Genomic DNA, 9,517 nt, shown 5'->3' with positions numbered 1-9,517 from the left:
GACAAGCAGGAAGGGAAACTGTATCTGTGAAATGAGTGGAAAAGAATAGAGTCCCTCCCCCCACTCCCTCCCCTTTCCCCTGAAAAATACAGGTGAACTCTCTGCCTGGTGCTGCCCGGTGCCTCTAGGCTGCCACTACGCCCACCGCTACCCCACCATGCCCAGTACATCAGTCACTATCTGCACAAAAGTTGTGATTACATCTGCTACAAGCCAAAGCAGAGACGTGGTTTTCCCCAATTTTGTCTTCCCAGTATCACACACACTCACACACACACACACGAGGGACTCATTATAAATATTTGTTAAATGAATAAACAAACATACATGTGTTATAGCACGCATCTGTTAAGTCCTTGAGTTGCTGAAGTGAATCAATAAAATCTTTACAAATGAAAGCTGGTTTGGAGTGTATGTGTGCTATTCCTCCTCCCCCCAACTCTGAGGGTGAGGCATACGCCCCCAACCAGGAAACTACAGAACTCTCCTCTTGAGAAGTTAATCTGCCCTGGAGAAAAGTCACCAGGATACTGACATTTGGGAGTGCCCCACACAAAAGACCTGTTTGTCCCCAGACACCCTCTGTCACTAGCCTAATCGCCTCAGAGCTGCCTCACTCTGAACTAGGAACCCATGGTCACACATCATTAAACATTTGAGAAAGCCTCCAACACGAGAAACAACACAAGCAAGATAAAGGAAAAGCGGTAACAAAAAATCGAAGGAAAAAAAATCCTACACTTAATATCTTCAAAGAAATAAAAAGAGTAATAAGAAAGAACTCTTGGAAATGGAAAACAACACAGCCTTAAAAAAAAAGTGCACCAAAAGAGTTGAAAGATAAAATCCAGAAAGTGGGGGCGGGGGTAAGCAAGCAGAAAAGAGGAAGATAAGACTTCAGAGAAGGAGACAAATGCTAAATGATAAATGTTTCAGACAGAAACTACAGAGAAAATGGAAAGCAGCTAATTCTTGAAGAAATGAGACAAGAAAATTTCACAGAACTGAAAAATACAATAATTCTGATTGAAAGTGCACCACTGAATTTAGAACAGCCCATGACGAGGCTATAATCAGGAAATTTCAGGACACTGGGGATAAAAAAAGGATCCTAAAACTTTCAGGGGGTGGGGGGAGGCAAACAAGTCATACAGAAAGGAACAGTATATGAAGGAAGAATCTAAGTTGTTTTAACACAGATATAAAATATGGAGTGGCATAATCAAAATAGAAATGAATTCCTACTCACGTCATAGCTAAGAGGTAGAGGGCGGAGCTGGAAGGGCTCCTCAGGAATCCTCATCATCCAGCTTCCAATTCAGAATTCAAGGAGGCAGTCTAGGTCCCCCCATCGTGTCAACATCCTACCACGGGGGAGAAGGAGAGGTGAAAGGTCTCTGGATGCTGAGTCCTTCCAGGTTACAACCTGAAGTGGAAAACACAATTTCAACTCGCATTCCAATGCCCAGAACTTAGTCACTTGTCCAGAAAGCAGAGTGCGGGGACCTGAAATTGGCCACCCCAAGATATGTCTCTTTGGCATCAGGATTATTTGAGGCTGATTGCTTTTGATAAACTGGGACAGGGAAGGAGGAATGGAACTTGCCCTTTGTTAGGACATGTTTACATTTGTAAGGTAAATCTCTATCTGTAAAAGGAGCCTCCCTCTCTGTACCAGGAAGAAGAAAGGAGATGACATTCTCTCTAGAAACTCTTAATCAATACCAAAGGCAAGGACTTAAATTTGCATTTTATTGTGCTTCTCCGGTAACCTCCTGTAACTGACTTCCCTCCCCCTCCCAACTTTGGCATTTCTTTAAGGATTAAGCATCCTTCCTTAGGCTAGGAACTGATTGCTGCACTCATCTGTGACCACCCAGCTCAAGACAATAGACTTGCCTCCTGCTACGCCCTCTGAGACAGCAGACCACTACCTGCCGTGTCCATCAAGCCCTGTGCCGACAGGGCAATCTTGTGACTATTGTGGGAGGGACATTTCAATCACATGTGAAACACCCTATTTGGGGGTATATAACCACTCTGTGTACCCCACTTCTTCGGTGCCCTTTCCTCCTTCGGGAAGAAAGGCCCCGGGCCATGGGTCCTCATAAAGCTTTGTTTAATTTTCTCTTGCTATTCTGTCTCATGTGAATTTAATTCATTCTCCGGCCAGACGAACCCACATTTGGGAAGAGGAAATGTCTTCCTCCCCTACAAGAGCAAGGAAAGCTCGGAAATGTCATCTCCAGCCAGGTAAATGGTAGGCATTATTTTGCTAAAGGAAAAAGGAAGAATGGATACTGGAGGAAAATAGAAGTCTTTATCCCTAACAGAATCAGAATTGAGTCATATTTCTTCACAATATCACTGGATTCTAGTAACCAGTGGAATAATATCTCCATAATTCAGAGAGAAAATGATCTTTAGCCTAGGATGCCACACTAGTCTGATATCAAAGGTGAGGTTAGAACAAAGACATTAAAGACCTAAAAACAGAATTTTCTGGAAGTTATTGAATGATATGCTCACTTAAATAAAGAGTAATCCAAGAAAAAGGAGGAAATGGGATCCAAGAAGCAGGCTTGGAGAGCAGATAGTGCAGAACGGTGTAAAAGACAAAAGGCTCTGGGAAGGGAATCTCCGTGGAAAAAGGGAATCAATAAATTATCTAGTACATTTGATGGCTTGGGAAAAACTATCAATAGAACATTGATCCAATGGAGAAAATGAGAAAACTTTAACAATTAGTAGAAGAAAAATAAGTGAGCATAAAACCCAAAGCAATTATTAAGTCCACGGTCAAAAAAGAGTACATGAGAGGAAATCTTATAATACACTTCTTGGAGCTATGGCTAAATATGTTTACACGTCATAATAAGGCAAACTGATCACTGAATTGACCCAAAACTGTGATGCAACTATGGAACAGAGAGGATGAGGTAGAGGAAATATGTGCATGTGTGTGGGGGATAGTGTTAATGAAGTCAGCTCCCGCTTACTATTACAGGATGTCTGAATTATAACAAGCAAGAAGTAGCAGCAAACTTCATTCCTAAGAGAAATGCAACGTGAAAATAAAATGAGAATATTTTCACCTATCAGACTGAGGAAGTCCCAAAAGTTTGGAAATACACTCCCTTGGCAAGGCTTTGGGGAAGTAGGCACTGGCATACACTCTGGGAAGAGTGTAATCTGGCCAACCCTCCGTGGAGGACAATTTGGCCATACCTATCAAAATTACGAGCGTGTGTACCCTTTGACCCAGCAATGTCACTTACCGAAATTTATCCTAGAGATATATTCTCACGTGTGCAAAATAGTTTCTGAATATTCCCTGCAGCATTTTTTGTAAAGGAAATACTGCAAATAATGCAAATCTCCATCTGCTTTAAAAAAAAAACAGTAGGGATGCTCTATTTACTGAAATGGCAAGATTGATTAAATATCGTTCTAGCTGAAAAAAGCTAGGTGCAGAACGGTGCACATGTGAGCTAATCACCAGTGCTGTTCGCCAGCATGTCTGGCTCTCTGACTCCTGGGTACAAGATAAGTTTGCACTTCCCTGCCCCCTTTAAACTGTCAGGTCCATGTGACATGCTTTGATCAATGAATGTGAGCAGAAGTGACATGTGTCACCTCTGGGAGTAAGCCTTTAGGGGCCAGGGAGCAATTTGTCATAGTCTCCGTCCCTTGCCATTGCAAGCATGACACTCCAGATGGTAGAGATTCTGTTGGTTTGCAACTCTGCATGCAGAAAATGTGAAACAACCAGAGAAGGGCATGGAGCACGGGTGAGAAAGAAGCCACTAAGATGTCTGGATTGTTTGTTAATGTGAAATATCCTACTTCATCATGGTTGATTAGGGATACTTTTGCATAAAAAATAACAGAAAAAGGCAGACAAAGTAAATATATAATGTTATTTTCTTGTATCTAGGTACACAGAAAACTAACAGAGGTTATCTGGGGAAAGTGGGTTGGGTAGGAAGTAGATGGATGGGAGATGTGAGTAGGAAAAATACTCTTTACTGTATATCTTTTTACATGTCTTATTTTAGGACCGTATGACTGTATTAGTTATTCAAAAACTTTAATTAAAAACAAAATAATAACATAAGAACATATGGAAGCAAATATCAGATCAAATAAAAAGGCAGTTGAAAGTGGTTAGTTTTAGGGAGTAGAATCTAAGGAAGATGATTGTCACTTTCCATTTAGTACAATACCATTTTAAAACTATGTGTATGCATTACTTTGATTTTAAAAAATTTAAGAGAAAAAACCATGGAAAGTGACCAAGCTAGTGTCTTGTGAAGTGATATTATGAGCGGTGAGTTTTATCCAACTCTGTTTTACTTTGGGAAGTGACATAAGAATAGAAATGTTTGAATTCCTCCAAAGTGCCAACTTTTTACAAATTGAATCACATCTCTTATGCTTGCAGGTCATTTATGGAAAAATGCAACCAATTTTGAATACTGTTTGGTATGAAATGTAACACAAGGATTGGTATCTAATTTCATAGTCTAGAAAAGAGGAAAACTAGAAAAGCACCAGTTACTTTTGCTTTTGCCAAGAAAGACAACTTCTGTCTCAAAACACTCCTCGTCCACCACTATCACCTACCCCGCTGTCCAAATCAGAAATCTGGGACTCATACTTAACTCTTCCTTCTCCCTTCCCCACATTCCTTCCCATGCCAGGCCCTAGGGGTTCTGCCCTTAACTGGTCCACCTCTCTCCATCTCTGCTGCCTGGATCACTGCGACAGCTTCTTAGCTCACTGCTCTTCTCGCTTCCAGTTTTGTCGCTTCCAGAACATCCTCTTTGCCACAACCAGAGCGATCTTTTAATAGACAAATATGACCACATCATTTATCAGCCAAAACACTTTAATGTTCCCCCATTGCCTTCAAAATAAAATCCCAACCCCTATAACAGAAACTTCTGTTACCTGGCCCCTGTCCACCTGTCTGAGTCATCTGTCTTTACCTCTCACTCTATCCACCAACTTCCTGAACTTTCAGTTCTCAAAGGAACCAATGACTATTTTTCTTTTGCCTCCTAGCCTTCATATGTGTTCTTCTCTCTGCATCAAACATTATTCCCACATTTCATTCCTACTGGTCCTTCAGTTCAGACATCTTTCTTCCAGAAAGTCTTACCTGGCATCCTGAGTCCAGGTCGGTACCACTCCCATCTCTTCCCAGAGTTCCCTGTCTCTTATCAGAGCAACATCAGGCTGGACTCTCTGGAAGATACTTTTTTCTTTCTTTATCTGACTTCCTTTACAGATTGCAAACTTTGTCTCTTTTCTTCAACATCGTATCCTGAGATCCTGGCATGGCAGGAGTTCAGTGAATATCTGTTGAACAAGCAAATGAACAAGATTTAAATCTAGAACCAAGTCCAGATTGATATTTGATTTTTAATCAAGTAGAAACTGAAGAAATAGCTCTGCCTTTTTCTGGGAAGGTACAATGCTGAGTCTGGTAATTTCATCTTTAAAACTCCCTAGTTCTCCAACTGATCCAAGCTGGCTAGTCCCCCAAAAGTAATCAATAATAATGCCCAGAGCTTGGCTAAGGGCTAGCTCCTAAACTAAAGGTGGGTTATCGTAGTGTGATCTTTAAAAGAAGCAACAGATCCTCACGTCATCCCAATCTAAAGGACCGGGGAAAATGCACAGTTGGTAAACAAAACCTGATGCCCAGTCCCCTTTGATAATTTAATAAACTTTGAAATGAACAGATTATAATTGACACCTGCTCCTGCTAAGTGTCTGGGGCTCTATTTGGTTTTTGTAAGTGGCCAAATCTGCCTTTCATCTATTATGTCTCTATTCTCCGAGGAAGTAAGATAAAAGCCCATATAAGTTTCCAGAACGAGGCATTGTTTTCATCAGCCCAAAACCTGTAATTTTCTCATTAGACTGTCAATAGCAATATTGAATATGGTCAATTTCACTTGAAGGGAGTTGTACTAAGAACAAATATCACCAATGGGGATTGTACAGTGTGTAATTAGGAAGCAAAGCAGTGACATATGTACTGCAGGATGGAGTAGCTAAAATGTTTCTCCAGGGTGGCCCAAGTATACTATTACCTGGAATTAGAGGGATGAATTTTTTTTTTTTTCCTGAGGAAGATTAGTCCTGAGCTAACATCTGCTGCCAATCTTCCTCTTCTTGATGAGAAAGACTGGCCCTGAGCTCACATCTGTGCCCAAATTCCTCCACTTTATATGTGGGACACCTACCACAGCATGGCTTGCCAAGCAGTGCCACATCCACACCTGGGATCCAAACCGGCGAACCCGGGCCACCCAGGTGGAACGTGCACACTTAACCGCTGCGCCATCGGGCCGGCCCCTAGAGGGACGAATTTAACCAATACCAGCCTGTGAAAGTTTTCAGTGCCGCACAGAGATGAGAAAAATAAAGACTTCGTGGGGAGAGTTTTCTAAAAAGCAAAATTTATTCTTTTCATTTTTGGTTTTAAGTTTTCATTATGTGCATTCAATTTTTTAGCATTGACTGACATTTTTAATATGAAATAATGTTAGGTGGGGAAGCTGTTACAGGACAAATGTATACACAAGAAACCAGGAACGAGGGTTTCCCTAAAGGAGAGAACTGGGAGGCTGCAGGAAAAGGGAGGGAGAGACAATTTCACTAAACACCCTTTCAATCCCTTTGAATTTTGAATCACGTGAATGCATTAATTATTCAAAAAATTAGTTAAATTAAAATGAATAAGATTAATTAAAATAAATAAAAATAAAATAAGATGAAATGAAATGGGAACAGTGTATGGCAATAGTTTATGTCCTTACTTGGGGAAATTAAAAAATTGGCAATTCTATGTCAGACTTCAAAACATATTTTTAATCTATAAAATCTCAAGGACTGGGAACTAGTTCAAAATATGTTTTTCAACAGCCAATATTAACTAAATGCATCTCATTCCAGCTAAAGTCACCTGCGTCAGTTTGTCCCATCTCTGGTAAGATGGCTGACCACTTGGTTAAGCTGGTGTCAGCCAGTTTTCTCTACTGTAAAGTTACTCTTTTACCCTTAAAGTAACTTGTGTGGAGACTTTGAGGCCAGGTAAATATCCTGTCCCTCATCAAACTTTCCCCGCTATTTTTGGTACCCATTGATAATTGTGTGGTACCCTCATTCCTTCTCCACCTATTAGCTGGGATTCTATTGAAGGAAAGGGCTTCCCTTCTGCCTCATGTATTTGTTTGCTCATTTCTTTAAATCATCATAGACTCATAAATTTTATTTTATTTTACTCAAAGAGTTTAAGTCAATTACTATTATTATTTATTTTGATGCTTGTGTTGACCCAGATTTGGCTACCAGGAAATCTTTTTTTTTCTTTTAAACCATGGACCACAAGGCCCTACCATTTAATCTGGCCTGCTGCATCTCTGACTGAAATTCTTCTCTTGCTCACATTTGTTCACTATGTTATAGCTTTCTGTTCTTCAAACACACAGGCTCTTCACTGCCTCAGGGCCTTTGCACTGGCTATTCCCTCTTCTTGGAGGGCTCTTCCCCCCGTCTTCCCACGGCTGCTTCCTTTGATTCATTCTGGTGTCCCCTCCTCAGAGTCCTGCTCTGACCATCTCAGCTAATTTGGGCTAATCCCTCCCTCACTCTCCTACTCTCCCTCTCATTCTCTCTCCTGTATTTTCAACCTCTCTCTCTCTCCTGGCTGCTTCCTAGGAGTATGTCAACATTTTCTAACCTCTTCCACATGATTTTAAAAAACCAAAAACCTAAGAAATCTTCCCTTCCTTCTTTAGTTTTGCCTTTCCCTTCTTGCATGTCCCTAATCTCTCAACTTCTGCTGTCAGCCAAACTTCTAGACAGCATTGTCTACACTCTCTCAAGCTCCACTTCTTTGCCTTCCATTTACACCTCCACCTGCTGCCAGCTAAGTTTATGCTCTGCCCCAAAACTGAAATTGAACTGTTCTCACCAGGTTCAACAACAATCAGGGTCGTGGTTAGCCAATACAACACCTTTGTGTGGACTGGAAGAAGGTGCCCCTCCTTTGAGATGCTTGCTTCCATCTGTCAAAAAACAGTCATCTTAAGCATACCAATATGCAATGTCCACAACGTGCATGGTGCCCACTGGCATTGTGCAGTGTACTACCTGCACAACCATGCTCGAAAGCTCTGTCAGCAGCCTTCTTTCTGCTGGCTTGAAAGACATACTCCAGTCTCATCTTACTTGACCATTCTCAAACTCCCCTATGACCATCCCTCCTTCTTGAAATGCTGTCTTCTTTGGCAGCTGCAATACCACGCTCTACATTTTTGCTGCTCCCTTCTCACCGTCTCAGGCTCCTCTTCTTTGCATGTCTCAAGTATCAAGTCCATTTCAGTGTCCTGGTTTGTCTTCCTTTGTTACTTGACTCGTCTCTCTGAGTGGTCTTAATCACTTTCATTCAACAGACATTTCCTGAGTGCCCACTCTGTGCCAGGCATTGTTCTCACACTCACCACTTGCAACTTCCAAGTACGTGCTGATGAATTGCAGACATGTCTGTCTCAGACCCACAAATCCGACTGCCTCCCTGAAATCTGAACTTGGATACCAGATGGACTCCTCAAACTTAACTTGTCCAGAACTGAGCTCATCGTCCTTCTCTCATGAACTCCTTATAAGACCAGGAGGGTGTTAGTGACAGGAGAGGAGTTCTTCTCGCTCTTCTGTACTGTAGCTTCTCCCCTCCCCCATGATATTCATTACATAGATATACAAAAATACTTATAATCAAAGGTGTAAAGAATAACCAACCCTCCTCTCCACCATAACTACAATCCTGCATTTCATGCTTATCTTTTTCTCGTTTTCCTTTACAGTTTTACTAGGTATGTGTGTATCCCTAGTGATATATTTAATTTTGCTTGTCTCTGAACTAAGAGAAACAAAATCATACTGTATGTATTCTCTTACGACTTGCTTTATTCTCTTAACATTATGTTCATGGACTTCACCTATTTCATTTTTGTCTTAACCTTTGTAACCAGTCTATAAAATAAATGACTCTATTCTGGCATGATGTGTTGTGCATACCAGGTGATCAATAAACACCATATGATGACACTGTGTGGGATAAGTCCACACAGTGGACAGTCGAATAGCCGGGCAGCTCATTTTCACGCAGGTGTAGTTGCAACATTGAGGAAGTGGAGTTTCCATATGAGTTACAAGTTGTTTAGGCAAAGGCTAAAAAGGAACCAATCTCTTGGTGTCAATCTTTGCAATGCATGTATACTCCTCAAGTACATGAGTTCATTACTTAATCTGACAAAACCATTTTGTAACACAAATGCAAGAAAAAGATGACTAAAGCATCTTTCACATCATCACTGCTTAGGTATCTTTCCATCTGTGCAAATAACTGAGAGCAAACCATCAGTGAGCGAGTGGAGAGAATGTTCTGTCTCACTCACTCTCTTTAAGTATTTCCTTGAGTAAATATCATAAGCAATAT

This window comes from Equus asinus, chromosome 21, assembly GCF_041296235.1.
Source record: "Equus asinus isolate D_3611 breed Donkey chromosome 21, EquAss-T2T_v2, whole genome shotgun sequence".
Classification (NCBI taxonomy): Eukaryota; Metazoa; Chordata; class Mammalia; order Perissodactyla; family Equidae; genus Equus; species Equus asinus.
Note: the sequence above shows the minus strand (reverse complement) of the source record.